The 17,758-nt window shown below is 37.6% G+C and overlaps 1 long non-coding RNA gene across 1 annotated transcript in view; it reads left to right on the top strand.

Moving 5' to 3' along the window:
- The first annotated feature begins 1,326 nt into the window (after positions 1-1,326).
- LOC120638640 overlaps positions 1,327-17,758 on the top strand; it is a 49,355-nt gene continuing 32,923 nt past the window's right edge. Inside the window, exons 1-2 of the long non-coding RNA XR_005660406.1 lie at positions 1,327-1,498; positions 10,646-10,757. This is a non-coding gene — a long non-coding RNA (uncharacterized LOC120638640). The remainder of the gene's footprint in view (positions 1,499-10,645; positions 10,758-17,758) is intronic.

Here is a 17,758-nt window from a genome sequence, read left to right as displayed (position 1 = left end):
CGGTACCTCTGTTTACCATGTCTGCATCTGTCCACAGAACTAGACACTAAAATCTGACATCTTGGACTAATGGTTTCTTCCAGTAAGTGGTATCAGAATGACAGAGTGTAGTCAGGGTATCCAAAAGCAGCTTTTGTTAAATTAAGAGGGACAGCCTTTCCAATCTAATCCCGTTATGCTTTCTACACATAGCAGTTTGCAAAATAGAAAGGAAAATAGAATGCTCCAAAAGCTTTTGTGATGAATAACTGAAAAATGTCCATGTGCCTGCAAAGCCGAGCAAAACGGCCGAGTTTACTGATAAGTACTCTTTTTAGGGCTTTTGTCCAGTTAGGATATCGATAAAACATATCTCAACCTAAGGGACATTAGAGATATTGTGGAAGAATTGAGCAACTGATCAATCGATGGTATTTATTAGGGATTGACTATGTGCAGAACACTGTCATAAGCACTTGAGACACTCCAACACTGTAAATAGACACGATCCCTCCACTCAAGGACCTTACAATCTAGCCTTGGTTCTCTAATGGTTCAGTAATGAAGTGCCCCAATACTGGCTACCTGGTCTAGAAGGATCACCTCTGAAAGGACGAATGAGCTCCATCACACATCTGAATGGGGATTGTAGGGCCTAAGCCTCAGCCCAGGGTTTATCTTGCTCCTGCCCACTTTCAGAATCCTTGTGATGGTCTGTCCTCTGCAGTGGCTCCAGGAAATGGCTATCTAGGCCCATTGTAAATACAGGGTTACTCTGGGGTCCATAACCCTTCCACTAGGCTCTACAACCATGCTAAAAAATATTTTCCCATAGCCATGGTGGGTTCTCAACACAGCAATTCAGACTCACCTCCTTTCCCTCCATTGTGAGACCAGGACAAGTAAGTGAAGTCTTTGATTTTTTTTTTTTTTTCTGAACTTGCCTGAGTTTCTGAATTTCTCCATGGATCCCCATCACTTCTCCAATTTCATCTCTCTCTCTCTCTCTCTCTCTTTCACACACACACACACACACACACACACACACACACACACACACCAGAAGGCCTTTCTTGTCATTTTTATTCTCACAAGATGCATTTGTCTTTGTCAGTTTTTCTGTTTCTCTCCACTTTCGCTGTCTGTCTCTTTGTATCTGTCATTATTCTCTCTTTTGAATCTTTCTGCCACGCCTCTATTTGTTCTCTGTTACTTTGGTCTCTCTCTTACTCAACTAGATGCTTCTCGATAAAATCTCTCCTTTCTGGCCCATCTACCCACTCCAAATGAAAAGCTAACACTTATATCTCTCTTTCTCCACAGTTGGTTTTAAGTCAATGCTCAAAATCAGGGATTTTCAAGATAAGAGGTGTTGAAAGTAAACAGCCCTTATTCCAGGAAAAGTTTAAGGACTGGCAACATCTTCACTTTCTATTATTAACACTGGGTGACACAACTGCCATAACGGACTATGGCAGAATGTTGAAAGATGGATTTTTTAAAATGAAGTCTATTACAGGTAAGATCCTTTAAAGAAAGGAGGTGTTAAAGATGAGGGGTCCAGTCTTTTTAACTACTTCATTCTTTTACATTTTTTCTTTTGTTTTGTGTTGTTTTTTCTACTGGCCCCTCTTCCACCTGTTATTCCTTAACTGCTATTCTCCTATAAGACTCTGTTCTAGTTTCCCTTTGATTTTTGTTCCTCCCTCATAAACTTATATAGCTTCAAGCTACCATGTAGCTTTTATGGAAGTAGTGTTAACTATCTCAGATAAGTGTTACTGTCTTCTTTTTCAAGATTTTCTCTTGGTAGAAAATGAAGTTAGAACTATCTTTGCTCTTCAGTGTGCTTTAGTGGCATATATGGGTCCAAATATACTCGGTGGTCCTTGGAAGGGGACAGAATTTAGTGTCTTAATCTCTTATAGAACACTATATCTCTTCCACCTTGCTGTTCTAGTACTGTCAGACATACTATTTATCTCGTTCAGAAGACTGTGGTGAAGGTTTCAATACATGTCTTCAGTTGCACTCAAGTAGCTGCAAGGTGTTAATGATAAACTGCTTTTTTTGGTGCAAGAAGCTCTTTGAACTCAGCACTATTCCACTACCAACACAGTTTGTTCTTCCAGTATCACACACAGATAGAAAGGTTGCCTGGTACACCGTACCAGGTAAAGACATTAAAACACTGGTCACATTGTTAGAGGCAGATGGAATTTCTTTCCATAATAGGTTTTTCATGTTATTGTAAAATTAGAGCATTACCTCATGGAAGTCACCCACAAATCAGAGCCATGAAAAATGGAAAAGCCCCCTGAAGGGGAGGGCAAACCTCTTTACGTCTGAAAGCAACGACCTGTTCATGCTCCTAGACAAGCTTTTCCCCAGTATACAGACCCCTGAGGAAATGCCACAGAGTCTCAGAGATGCTCCCACTACCAACATCTTCCACAAAATTGGCAAAGGAACAGACAGCAGCAATTACTCATCTCATTATTCTCCCTTGCTGGCAGGATCCTAGCCAGAGTACTTTCGAATGGTTCCTTAGTAAAGGAAAGAGCATGGACCTGGGAGTCAGAGAACCTGGGTTTTAATCCTGGTTCTGCCTACCTACTGTGTGACCTTGGGCAAGTCATTTAACTTCTCTGTGCCTCAGTTCCCTCAGCTGCAAAATGGGAATTCAATACCTGTTCTCCTTCCCATTCAGACTAGAGACCCCTATGGACTTGATCATCTTGTGTCTAACCAGCGCTTAGTATAGTGATTGTCATGAATTAAGCACTTAACAAATGCCATTATGATTTTTATTATAATTATTATTATCATATATCATTCATTATTACTCATAGAATTACAACATGTCTTGAGACCATAACATGGCCTTAAGGGCATGATATCAGATTCAGGGTGCCAGGAACAGCACCTAGACTCTACCAAGTTTTCATAACCTTTAGGAAAGCATTTTGTACCATCAGTAGATCTGGGATTTGGAAATTACATAGCCAATTTATCTGTGCTGGAATGTTCAGTATGTTAAGACTTACTGGGTCTGACCAGAGAATGCCTTGAGTAATTCATTCCTTGATGCCATTTGAGCTAAGCAGTGGTTGCATAGCAGGGGCCCAGTTCAGTTGTACTTATCCTCTGCAGCCATTCAAGTAGGTGAAACGGGAGGTTTAGATGCAGGTGATATAATTGAGTTGGGAGCATCACCCCAAGTCTTAGAAACAGTCACTGAAGAATTTTGGATTGCGATGAAAGCACTAATCAAACTGCCTAGTAGTGCCTGATACATAGTAAGAGCTTAACAAATTCCTTAATTAATTAATCGTAAACCAATTCACCCAATTAACCAGGCATGATGGACTGATGATAGAGCCAATTTGAGACACTGACCTGTATCAGGGAAGCCGCACAAACAACCAAATATAGTTATTGGCAACCAAGTGCTAAGGGTGGATCCAGAATCCTGTCATTTCAGCAGCAAACAGACCATGATACAATAATAGCAAAACCAAATTGAGAGCCAACACCTCATTTGGGAGACTGTCATATAGAGTGACAGTGGTGTCCAAGGCCAAACCTTTCTACAACTGTGAGAAGTAGATCCCACACCAGCACATATGACTCATTAAGTACTTATTTCCATTATCATTACTTACAGACCACACCCAGTATAAATGGAAAGAAAAGGTTTCAGACAATGAAGTTCTGATACCTATGTCAGAGTCCTATCCTCAGCATAACCCAGCTATGCTGGGTGGGACACATAAGGTGATTGAATACCAAGAGGCACTTACAGTTCCTGAATGAAGGCTCCAAGTGGAGAACTTAAAGCCAGATGGGGCAGAGGAAACATTTTATGTACACAGTAATACAAAGCCTCAGAAAATACTGCAGCCCATAGGAAAACTGAGCGTCAGTTGTCAAGGGCAGATCACCACGGAACAGTACTATCAATAGAGATGTTGTTCACTTTGGAAAAAAGAAAAAAAAGATATTTAAGGAGAGACAAGAGGACGAAAACAAAAGCCAGAGTAGGTGCTGTACCCATCAAGCATGACAACACAACAAGGGACTGATTTTTTATGGGTTGTATGCACATTGTGGATCTGATCTTGGGTCTTGCAATGGCCTTTCTAATCACACATGCACTCAGGTGAATTCAATGTCAACGAACTCTTCTTTGAATATAAAAGACTGTTGCATCATCACTTCATCATTATATTAAGACCTGGGTTGAAGAAAACTCCATTCAATGATACATTTTTGGTATATTGATCTTGGAAAATAATGGGTTGCTATTAATGGGAAGTTAGTAGAAATCCTAAAATTATATACATATATATATGTGTAATACACATATATATAATATATTTGCACATATTCTCCTTAGTACTACCTCCTGCTTACATGTCTTGTAACACCCCAAAGCAGAAAGCTCAGATTACTTTCACATTTGAAGCTGAACTACCATACCGTTCAATTTAAATTGATTGATGGATCAAAAAACATTCTTAATAGGAAGTTATAAACGCAACCAAAGCCCTGATTCCCAAAGCAGCCGAAGGCCTAATTTGAGATTTTTCCTGGACTCATGACAGTACAGGCTGGAAGGGACTTTTCCAGCTCATTTAGTCAGCGTTCTCGCCTCTAAGATGGACCACATTTAAATTACCGTCAACAGATTGTCTAGGAAAAGACAGCATTTACTGACTTGAAAAAAACCAAACAGAATTCAAAAGAACTAAAAATACAAACAACATGTGTTTATTTAAAAGAAAATCACTGGAAGACAACGTGGGAAAACTTATGCCTCTCATAGAGGGGATCCATGCTGGCATAATGCCCACACTATCACTCTAGGCAGTGATGATAGTTTTTCATTTTTAGCCAAAAATTCAGAATCCAGTTCATGATGAGCAAGTGAAATACGATAGCTCTTTAAATCTGGAAATCAGGAGTGTTTTTTTTATTTACAAAACAAATGCAATTGGGGTGGGCCATTCCCAGATTCTATTGCTCTGACTGCTTAGCTACTTCTGTGGTTGCGCATATATGGACAATGTAATCTTCTTGGCCTCTCTAATGCAAATGGTGTTTTTGTCTGTGGTGAACCTCTGGGGTCACTTGTGATGTTTTTGATGATGAGGTCCAGTGATTAAAACCCTGGCTCGTTAACCTTGAGTGGAATGCCATCATATGGCTGAAACCTAATGATAGTTTCAGTTAAAGGCTTCTTTTAGGCCAGCCATGATTTCATATAATAAATGGCAAGAAAAAAAAGACAGCATAAAGGGGAGCGGGTCAGACATCCAAACTGAGAGAATTTCAAAGGCTTCTTCATTCATTTCTTTTAGCTTTCTATTTAATCTATGGACCGTTTGCCAGTGTCCTAAATTCTGTAATTTATTTTTCACCTAAATGGCAATCCAGTTATAAAATGGTCCTTGAAAAACTACAAGGATAGTTATATGGCCTAATAGTACAGAACCCAGGCTTTCAAACGATCTTTTGAATGAAACGGAAAGATAGATCTCAGGGGAACCTCTCGGGAAAATGTTCAGCCACCGTAAAAGCCATATATAAAATTAGCCTGATTTTCACCACCCTCTCCATCAAATCTTCATCTATTCTCTCAGTAAAGACTTTCTTTTAAGTCAATTGACATTCTTTGGAGCTAGGAGATGTGCAGAGACAAATAGAACCTGCAAATTAGACTGTTTAAGGCTGCCCACCAGAGTAGCTACGAAATGTCTATCATAGAGCTGCTTGAAGCTGCCTATATTCTTGGTTTGACTTTGTTTCATCAGTGCACACAGAGACTTCAGAGATAATCTGTAAGGGAAAGAGAATAATATATGTGCCCTCAAATGGTTTGTTTAGCTCAAACTAAATGAATTAAATGAATAATTAGGGAAGCAGTGTGGCCTGAAAGAGCAAGGGCCAGAGTGTTAGAAGGACCTAGTTTCTAATCCCAGCTCCTCTGCTTGTTTGCTGTGTTACCTTGGGCAAGTCACTTCACTGTTCTGTCCCTCATTTATCTCATCTGTAAAAATGGGGATGAAAAGTGTGAGCCCCATATTTGACACTGGGCCCAAACTGATTAGCTTGGATTCATTCAATTGTATTTATTGAGCGCTTACTGTGTGCAGAGCACTCTACCCCAGTGCTTACTACAGTGATTGGCACAGAGTAGGTGCTTACATATACTCTTAAAAAAATCTCTTTTTCCATGAGGCATTTTGAATTTCCTATTTACATAGAATGTTTTGGTATTTAAATATGAGAAGACAGGTAAATAGCCTCCCTATTAAACCAAAAAAATTAAGCCTGGCCAACCTTCCCATATATCCAGTATTCTTTTACTAATTTTTCAAAATATATTCAATCTAGGTAGGTGTGCATATAGGAGAATTTTATCACAGTGTTGCTGAACTCATCACTAATCTTGCCTAAGTGCCTTTTCAAGTGTTGCATTGGAAAATTGCAAAGCATGTTTGTTTCTTCAGAGAATGAGTGGCCTAGTAGAAAGAGCACAGTACTGTGTATTTTTTATGTTTTAGTTTTTATGGTATTTCTTAAATGCATACTATGTGCCAAGCACTGTTCTAAAAGGTAGGGGAGATACAAGGTTATCAGGTTAGATAACCTGTCTCACAGGGGGCTGACAGTTTAGATAGGAGGGAATATAATTTAATCCCCATTTTACAGATGAGATCTGGAGAAGTTAAGTGATTTGCCCAGAGTCTTACAGCAGACAAGTAGCAGGACTGGAACTGGAATTCAGGTCCTCTGATTCCCAAGCCTGTGCTCCTTCCATGTTGCTTCTGTCACTGCTGGGTGTCAAGATACCGGGGTTTTAATCTCAGCTTGGTCGCTTATAATAATGAAAAACAGTTGTGCTATTTGCTAAAAGCTTTCTTTCTATTTACTGAGCACTGGGATAGATACAATACAATCAAATCAGTACCTGTCCCACATGCTGCTCCCATTTAGAGGAAGGTAGAACAGCTGTTTTATTCCAAACCCTCACTTCATCACAGTAAAGCTTTCCTTGACCCTTGACTTGTTTCTGACCCACTCATTGCTTCTCTTCAACATCACTGAAACCTGACTGTCCCGAAACAACACTGCTTTCTCGGGCCCTCTCTCCTATGGGGACCTAATCATTAACCGCTCACCAAGACTAATAGGGAAAAAGGGAGGGGTTGGCTTCCTACTTGCTCCCCAGTGCAACCTCTGCACCATCCCACCTTTCCCATGTTTTTATTACTTTCCTGTGAAGAACATATCCTCTACCACCCATTCCAGTTCCTAGTCGCTAATATCTGTCTACTGTGGCCTCCTCCCTTACCAGGTCCTACCTCCAACTTTCTATACCATTTTGATTCCTTTCTTACCTTTGCTCTCCTTCTCTGCCCCTACATCATCCTTGGGCACTTCAAAATCAATCAGTCAGGTTCTTAAAGAGTTCACAAACAAATGCAGAGTTGATGGAGGAAAATTGGGTGGATAGAGGCAATAAAGGACTTAGTCTTGGATGTTCTCATGGAAGTGATGTGATTTTAGAAAGGCTTTGAAGGTGGCAAGAGTGGTGGACATTCTGGTATGACTGGGGAGTTCCAAGCCTGAGGGAGAGCATAGGCATGGGGGCAGTGAATGGCTAGATGAGATTGAGTTACAGAGAAAAAATGGATCAAATTGGGCACAATTTACTCTAGCACAGAAAATCACTGTCATTATGAAGCAGTCTAAAAATTTTAATGAAATTTGTCTGGGTGCAAATTCACTAAGCAATTGCCAGCCACAGATCTCTCAATGGCATCAAAGGCATTAATAAAGACTATAAAATTGAATAGATATTTTGGCATTACTCTTTGCACTTCTCTTGTAATTTAGGAGTAACAAAGATCACGTCCATTGTACTAGACTGTAGTCAAGCCACACTATGATTCCAGGATCGTTATTAGTTGCATTCCAGGAATGTGTCAGTAGTTGGTCCAGAAGGACCCTGGCTTGTATCAAACCAGCTGTGAGGTGCATGGAGAGAGTATCATGATAGTTGCGATACTCTGAAATTTCAACTTGAAGATGGTGATGATGTTAGCATCTTTGCAATCCTGTGGCAGATTCTCAGTATTCCATAGATTGAGGAAATGCTACTGTCAGTGTTAAAGCAATATAGATCCCAGCAGTTATTCTATTTTTAATGATATGTGATAAGCGCTTACTACGTATGAGGCAATGTAGACAGTCCTAAGGGGAAACTCTATTTAATCAGGTTGGACACTGTTCTTCTCCCACATAGGAACAGTCAATCCCCATTTTGCAAATGAGATAACTGAAGCACAGAGAACTTGTGACTTGCTCAAGGTAACACAGCAGATAGGATATGGAGCAGGGATTAGAACCCAGGATCTCTAGCTTCCAGGCTTGTGTTCTTACAACTCATAGTGCTTTTGCCAATTTTACAGGTCTGGCTGTCATGATTTCATCAATGGTTGGACTGTTTTGGTACATTTTCAATTTTTTGTAGGACCTCATATTTAATAGCCAATTCAGGAGAATTCTAAATATTGTCATATATTCAGAATTTTCCCCTCAGCCGTCATGAGGTTGGATCCATCTTCAAGGTACACAGGTGCTGTAATACCACTGTATTATCAATCAACTTCATTTATTGAGTGCTTACTATGTGCAGAACACTGTACTAAGCACTTGGGAGAACACAATGCAATGAAATTAGCAGACATGTTCCCTGCCCATAATGAGTCTAGAGTCATTACAGTCTAGAGATAGAGAAGGGCTTCTTTAGTGACATTTAGAGGTTCTTAATTGTGTGGTGGATTATAAAGCTTTGAATCACTTCTATTTTGGCATGCCATCACTCATTGTGCATGTCCCATATCTAAATATGCATGTCACCACGTAGATTTTTGTCAGGGTCTAGAGCTGCTGCAAGGTGTTATTGATGGAGCTCTTATTTTGCCTCAGGTAGTTTATCATCGAACCAGCTCTGGGAGTTCGAAATAGCCGCACCTAATGTTTAAACAGCTGAGTAGTACACTGCATAAAAAAAATGTCTATTTATTTCTTTTGCTGAAAATTGGGATGGCAGTTTGTGGTTACAACAGAGCTGCTGAACTGTGGCTACAGACCCCCTTGCCAGCTCTTTTTTTATCTCCTTGAAAATCAATAAAAATCAGTTGTAATTTAAGACCCCATCCAAATAGCTCCAAGCACCTGATAAAACAGCAGACACTGCTCATCCCTCATTATATCCACATACAATACTGGGCTCCTTACCTATGTATTGTAAGTCCTTAAATATTATTAAGTATTTTTCAGAAAGTATGAGTTTAATAATCTGCATGTCATGTCAGAAATGTCCATTAAATATTCTGGGATTTTCAAAATAATTCAATCCTGAAAAGAAGAGGTTGGCACATTTACTGAATGGGAATATTCAGAATAGAAAATAGTTGAGACTTCCCTCATTTCCTCTTCTCCGACTCCTTTTTGGATCACTCACTCTTGTAATTGGATTTGCACTCATTATGCACCCCTCCCTTAGCCCCACTGTACTTGTGTACATATCTTTAATATACTTCCTGTTGTTAATGTCTGTTTCCCCCTCTAGATTATAAGATTATTTTGGGCAGGGAGTTGGCCTGCCAACTCTACTCTATTGTACTTTCCCAAGTGCTCTGTGCAAAGTGAGTGCTCAACAGGTATGACTGATTGATTGATTCAGGAACCAGGTCTATATGCTCAATAAATACGATTGAATGAATGAATTCAGCAATTCAAGGGTCTATGAAAGTGAGTGGACCTTTGCACTTCTTCTAGAAAAATGTCAGTACTGTTATTGTTATCATCATTTTTATTAGCATTTTTGCGCATTTTCCCTCATCAGTGGCACCCCCTCTGGGTGGAAGTTGACATGACTGAAATGATGTAGAATCCCAAATGTGCTTCGCACACAGTAAGCGCTTAACAAATACCATCATCATTATTATTATGGCAATTTGATGGGTCTTTTTTCTATCAGAAATAGGCTAATACAAGATAATTGCTGTGTCATTTATGGGCAAGGTGATCATAATCTTCCCATTCAAGTTCCAAAAAATCGAATAGCAGTAGAAGCAACCGAAAAAGGGAGACTCTTCCCCAGGGTGCTAGTTATGATAGGGCAATTATTTGTATTCTAATACAACCCTCTCACCTCAAAAGAATCTCCTTAATAATGACCATTGTTAAACCTAGTCAATTTGCTCTGAAGTAACAAAATTTTAGCAAACATCTTTAAGCCTCAGCTGACATATTCCAACCTCCATAACTGAAAGATAGTATGTGGAAGATGAAGCACAAAACAGATGGGGAGAATGTGTGTGAAAGAAGAGAAAACAGAGAGAGGAGGGAGGAGAGAAATAGAGAGAAATGAGAAATGAGAGAAACAGAAGGAGGAGAGAAACAGAAGGAGAGAAGAGTGAAGGGAGAGAGAATGATAGACATTTTGGGAGAGAGAGAGACTTGAGCAACAAATAAACATACACATTAATGCTCCCTCTGATAATGTTCCCAAAATGGAGAAACCTAAAGAAACATGTCTTAGCCTCCTCCAAATCTGCTTCTGTTTATTTCATTTTAAAATTCTTAGAACCTCTGTGGCATGAAGCTGTTGTGGGGAAACCAACTGCATCAACACAGCATTTCTCATCTATTTACCTGTGAAAGGAGGACTCACAGCTTGGGTCAAGAAGTCATTGCAGGTCTGTGTTCTCTGCCCAAGATTTGGAGTTGTTTCACTATAACACCTAGATCCACAATGGGGGGAAAAAGTCTCCAAAACTCGATTAGAACTGACTATAAACTATAAAGTATTACATTATTTTTCTTTCCTTAAATCTTTTTCTTCTGAGTGGTATTTTCACTTTAAACAGCACACACTAGTTTGTAAAAACTGAACTCTCTATTTAGAAGTATCTGCAAATGAAATTCCTAATCCCAAAAATCTTCATCAATAGCTCACTCAAGAAAATGCATTCTCCAAAGAAGTCTAAACATATTTAAAATGAGCTGCCAAGCAATATCTTCAGTCCTGTCAATATAGGCAGCGTTGAAAAAGGCATTTCTGCTTAGAAAAAGACTAGAGAGCGAAGAGAAGGGCATCAGAGTTTCAGAGAGGATAAACATGGTTATGTATAATGCTTCTGAAGCTCTTCTACCACAGGATCATGAACCTTCTAGCTTTTCAGAAGCAGAAAGACTTCCAAAGTAATTTGTAATTCTTTATATGAGCCTTGAAAAATTTCATCACCTCATCCTTTGATAAGTTAAGGTTCTCCAATCAGTGATTTAGGTATCTGAACTACCTTTTCATTGATTACTACTCTAAAAAATGAAAGGTATTACTTGATTTTCTTCATTTTGTTATTTCTATCAAACTGAATGAAATTATTTCTATCAGTATGTGTGAGTGCAGTGGTCCAGGCTTTGGGAGGACAGATGAAATCTAACACATTGAGGAGCTTTGCTTTTATTCCTCTGAAGAAACCTCTTTGACTGTAATGATTGAGGTTTGTGTACTTGGAAAGGGTGATTTTTTTCCCCCAAAATTACATAAACCCTCCTTGATTTAGCCAATCAGATGGAATTTGATAAATTCTTAAGTAAAAGGCTAAACCCCAACCTAACACGGACTGCTTTATGGTAAAATTAATGTCAGATCTTGAAATAAAATAAGTGAGAAAACAGGCTACCAGGGAGCACAGTTTACGGTATTGATGTGAAATGAGATTTCCTTTTTTTATTTTTGGATATTAAGTCAAATCAGCAAAGTCTAATGCTTATATTTTGGCTACTTGAAGGCACTGCTGAGATTAATGACACAAAAGTCACTCTAATGATTAAGGAGAATTTCTCCCCTACTCAGTACAAAAGTATAGAATTACTGAGATTTTTGATATCCAGGGCAGGGTAAAAATTCTATTTTGGACTTGGAAAACATCTCCTTTGCTTAAAGACACTTGCTATCACATAGTAGGACAAGATTAATTATTTTATCATTATTATTATTACTGGCAATAATACTAAATTGAGAGGACAGTATATATACTTATATACTTATGCATGTATTCTTATGCACAACAGAAGTCAAATAATGGCTGAAAATCTAACACAAATAGGATTCATCTTTGCTCTAACAAGATTAAAAAAACCGTTCATGTCTAGGGCATGTCAGGTTCACTTACGTCCAATAGATTATTCCAGTTAAAGGAAAGGCAGAGATTATAGTATTGTGGAATACCTCCAATCTTCTTGGGATGCCAAACTGAAAACTGAAGTTAGGTGACACAAACACAACTAGCCCTTGGTAGCGAACCCAGGGACCTCAGAGTGTTGAGCTGGAAAAGATGAAGCCTGATTTTGACTTCATGGTATAAACAGAATGTCATCCACATATCAAAATTCCACCCACATTGAACCTCTGGCATGGTTAATGATTATAATCTTCACATTTAATCATGGGAACACCATGACAGGCAAACAAAGGTTACCTAAACTGACAGTTCAGACTGTTTCAATGGAAGAGGAGACCTTCACTAATTTTATTTTTAAACATACATATCTTTCAGAAAGCACTTTCAGATTGGCTGGAGAAGCTGGTACAAAACATAATTTCTAGAGAGGACTGGTAGTGTGCATAATTAATCTTTATTAATGGAAAGTTTGAGGGTCTTATCAAAACTTTGAGAACGCTGAACTCCAGGAGGTAGTAAATACAATTTTTTGTCCCCTGAATTTCAGGAGAAGAATCCTTTGTACTGGTGTCTTCATTTAGACATACTGTTTTTATAGTTTTTCATACAATGTGAAAAATTGAAATCTTTCTAGGTAAAAAACATATTTCTTTAATAAATCAATCACAACACAGCATTTGATAGAATTATTAAAAATGTTGTGATGTCCACTATATAGAATGGAAATAAAATAAACATGAAATATAAAAATTATTAATGACAAAAAATAATGTTTTCTACATTTTAATAAATGTGTGTTTGAAGATGATAAAATTAAAAAAAAATCCCAGAAGATGAAAATAACATTAAATGCAATAATCTATTTCTATAAAAGAAGCATCTATCATTTATTGCAACATTATAAAAATAACAGAAAGTACGTGTAAAAGGTAATTTGGAATGTTCTGAAAAAATATAAAATTTCAAATTATTTCAAGTTTGAATATGTTACATTCCTTATAGAAATGTATATGTGATCCGTGCTTTGCAGAAAAAATAGTAGGTTTGATGTTTTCTTCTCAGATGGTAAATTTTTTCCTCACTGATGATCTTTACTGCCAATTGGATCAAAAATCAGTCATAACAAATGTAACTCCCTATTTCCACTATAAGTTTTTTTGTCCTTTTTCCTTTTTTAAAAAATTTGAGAAACTATTTATGTTTTCTTGTCCAATCTTGTGTTCTACTGTGTCACTTTATTTCTCCCATCCTATTATAATTTTGAGGAACAAATTTAACACATTCTATCCAGCATTTAGATTTTTTCATTTTAAAATTTATTTCCTTTTTTATTCATTTTCTCCATGGATTTTTTGTATGCATTGAGTCTAATGAGTATTTCCATCTGCTTTGATGAGTAAACCCTCTTAGAATTTTATCGGTTACCAAACAGTTGTTTGTGGAGAGAAAAAAAAATCAGTTTGGTTAGAACTATGATTCAAAATACAAATAAAAGTCAGATATTTTAAAAATTAAAAATAATTTGTATCGGCAAATAAACTAATAAGTAAGAAAATCTTATTTGAGTAAACCCCTTACCACATCGTCTCTCGATTACTATGGGAAAAGTGAGCATTTTATGTATGAAAGAGTCAATGAAATATAATCAGCATTTCAGAAAAAGGGTACAGATATTTAAGAATTGGAGGGGGTTTCTGTGGTAAAGAGCAAAGAATCAAAACACCATTCACATTTTTTTTTCTACTTTAAGTATTCTCTATTTTTCCAGGAAGGCTGAAGAGAAAGGGAGTAAATGTACATTTATTTCCGCAGCCTTACCTTCAGTCACAGTTCTTGAACACAAACTCTACTGCTGTGCTGTCTAAGTGCTGTATATTTGTAATCCAACATGGTCTCAGAGGCACTGCCAATAACAAGGGAAAAGAAACTAGCTCAGTGGTCATTATTTCATTGTTTTTTATACCAATATGGAAGATAAATAACTGTCAAAGAGGGAAATCTAAAATTAAACATTTGTAGCATAAATGCTCTCAATTGTCTCTCCCGTCCTTCCCCTCCAGAATGAAAATAAATGTATAGAGAGGCAGGAAAGAAGCCTCAGTAATCAGAATTTTGATAATCGCTATAGAGGTCATACTCAGGATATTCCTGTTTTTCACTGAACACCTGATCTTTGTGTAAACTAAACGCACCATGAAATACATAGACTTTGCTGGTATATATGCCTAGCCCAGAAAAAAATACATTGGAATTTTATTTGATGTAATTAGAAAGGATAGGGGTTCTACTTGTAAATTCATAACAATTCAAAAATATTTATATGTATATATATATACATATATATATATATATTCAAAGGAGTGCCTATAAATGCTCTTTTTGAATTTATATTAATCCATACACAACTATAGAATGTGTAAGTTTAAATATATACACATATCAGTGGACCTTTTCTTTTGAATTCACAGATATAAGTAGACCTGTTTATATATGAATATGTGTATATATACACCCAGACTCCATCTCTTTTCATATTGATTCATAAATATGTATATTAATGAATTATATATGTATTCATATGAATATAGATAATAATAATAATAATGATGGTATTTGTTAAGTGCTTACTATTGGCCAAGCACTGTTCTAAAGAGATATAAGTGTGTGTGTAGTTCAACACACATATACAGATATAAAATCTTTTTCATCTGAAACCAATGGAAAAATCCATTCTTATGCAAGATTTAAAAAAACCCTCTGGTAAATGTGGACTATTAGATAACTTACAGTTTAAATCCTTCAGATACCCTGATGTATGGATAAATCAAGCATGGATTAACTAGATCTGACTGTTAATCCAGGAAACAATGACTGTAATTAGAGAAGGTCATGAAGGGAATGAAAAACAAGAGAGGGGGTTAGAGGAATGGGGAGAACGAAGCCGCTGCCCAAGCTCCAACCTTATGTGTGTGTAACAGTTTTAAAGGCTGGGAAAACCCCACCAAGGAGTCTGATCCCGAGAAACAATCCAGCGGCAATATTTTTCTAGATTTCCAATTTAACATACACGTGGTCGTTTTATACAATTATAATTCTCATTTTACCAGTCCATTTAATCTACCAGTTATGTTTCCACAGTACTTGAATGGACTACCTGCTTTCTTTCACTGTGCATGCTACCTGTAAATGTGGAAATAAAGAACATAAGGTTATACATGAAGCTAATGTGAAGCAAGTAATAGATATGGGCTATGTAGCTGTCTACTGCCAAGACTGTGCCTGGACATTGATGTCAAAGGTCATGGAGCCCCTCCTAATCTTTTCTTCTCATCTGTTTTTTTTTTCCTGTCACTAAGACATAGGACAACATGAGATATTGAGAAAAGGATAACTCCCACCCATAAACTATCATTTGGTAGAAGTATACATCCTGTTGCCAAGGGGATATTTGTTGTGGCCAAAAACAATTTTGAGTAAAATGATATGTCCCAGGGGATAGGAAAAGCCCATACCTGGAATATTATCTTAAACATTAGAGAGACTTAATGAGGGGAAACATAAATGCCACTAATGGTCCGACTCTACCCTAATAGAATGCTTTTCAGTAGCCAAAATTAGTTGTTCCCATCTATTTCCATATAGAAATATTTGGGAAATTCCCCTTCTGCTTCAAATGTTCATTCTGACTCTCCCAGGAAGTCCAGAGATATCTAGTTAGGGAGAGATGGAGAAAGGTTACAGCCCTTCGAGTCACTTTCTAGGTTTTATTGAACTCCCTGGAGTCTATCAGTAGTTCTCAGATAACTCCCAAGAACCCAGGAGAGATCTAACAGTTATCATCTAAAGTGAGAAGACTGAACTTTTTCAAATCTATGCCATCTTGAAACAAGTTTTATAGATTTCAAGAAATACATGACATACCTACCAGTAAATTTAAGAAAATAGTAATTTTTAAACAAACGACCTCAGACTGAGCAGAGCAGGTAAATATTTACTGATCTTGCACCGCCACGTGAGACAACCATCTAACCCTTCCCTGAGGGTCCTGCTATTTTCTAGTTGTGAGAAAGATATTTTAATTTTGGTTTTGCTTTTCTTTTGTTTTTTCTAAGGAATTGGAAAAGACTTCCCAATCCTCACTCAACTCTTCTAACTGCCAAACCAATGAATGGCTTTAGAAATGAGTGAGGCCGCACTGATGTCTCTTAGTGATTAAGCTTCAGATAGTTTGCTCCATCATCACCATAGTAACTCACAAAGTGTGTTGATGGGCATAGGGTAATGGAATATGAGAGGGTGTAGATGGTTCAGCATAAGTCACCACCACAAATGCAAAATTAACTGTTCTCTTAGCAAACTAGCAGAAGAACCACTCGCCTGGGAATCAGAAGACCTGGGTCATCATCCTGGCTCTACCATTTTCTTGCTTTGTGACCTCAAGCATGTCTTTACTTCTCTGTGCCTCACTTCTCCTGTTCTTCCTCCTATTTAGACTGTGAGGTCTATGTGGGTTAGGGACTATGTCCAACTTAAGTGACTCATATCTACCCCAGTGCTTAGAACAGTGTTTGTAGTATTTATAAAGTATATATATATATATATACATATTTATATATGTATAGTAGGCTTTATCCCTGCCATCTTAACTCCTGAGGTCCAAACAATGCCTGCAATAGCAAGGGGACAGAAAATGTGCACTACAGAATTTTCATGAGTACGATATGAAGTATGAGACAAATTTTCTCTCAATTATGTTTATAGAAACAAAATATCACCAGCAGCATCCCTTGTGATCTGAAGTACAATTCACTAAAGAGTCACCACCTTTGGCAGTGTTAACTACTTTCCCAGTGCTCATGATCTATTGACAAGTATGATGTGATCCCAGGGCCAGAGGTAGTCAGAGTGCAGTCAACTAAGAAGAACAGGGAGTGACTGCCTTTATTAAGGAAAACTGACTATTGGGTCAGACAAAATGGAATTCAGGCAACTGAACATGGATACTAAAAATTGATTGGAAAACCTATGCTTTGGAGGGAACATTTATACAATATCTACAGTTGTTCTTCATTTCAAAGATGACCGCTAAGGTGTCTTAAGTATGCCTGAAAAGACTTTGCATGTTTAGATACTCCTTTACTATGTTCATACATATTCCAATTGTCCTGAAGTCTCCAATCCAGTGCAATCCTTTCTTTCATTTGCTTCCCATAAGGTAAGATTATCTGTAGCAGTAATCTCCCAACCACTCACTATTACATGGTTGTGTCTGAGGTTGTGCTTCACTATGAAATTAAATTATTCAGCTCTTTCTGCTTGAACTCACCTTCCAATTCACAGTACAAAAGCTCCTCAGGTATCTTGCAGGTATCCATCGTCTCACTTATCCAGGGTTGAGGTATTGAGTATGATTCCCGGTTCCTTAGATGAAATCTCTCAAGAAGCTGTAAACAGCTTCTATAACAGCAGATCTCATAATCATCAGATCAGACACCACCAAATTGGTAAGA

Source organism: Ornithorhynchus anatinus, chromosome 10, assembly GCF_004115215.2.
Source record: "Ornithorhynchus anatinus isolate Pmale09 chromosome 10, mOrnAna1.pri.v4, whole genome shotgun sequence".
Taxonomy (NCBI): domain Eukaryota; kingdom Metazoa; phylum Chordata; class Mammalia; order Monotremata; family Ornithorhynchidae; genus Ornithorhynchus; species Ornithorhynchus anatinus.
The sequence above is the reverse complement of the archived record's forward strand: the minus strand, read 5'-3'. Positions and strand labels throughout refer to the sequence as shown.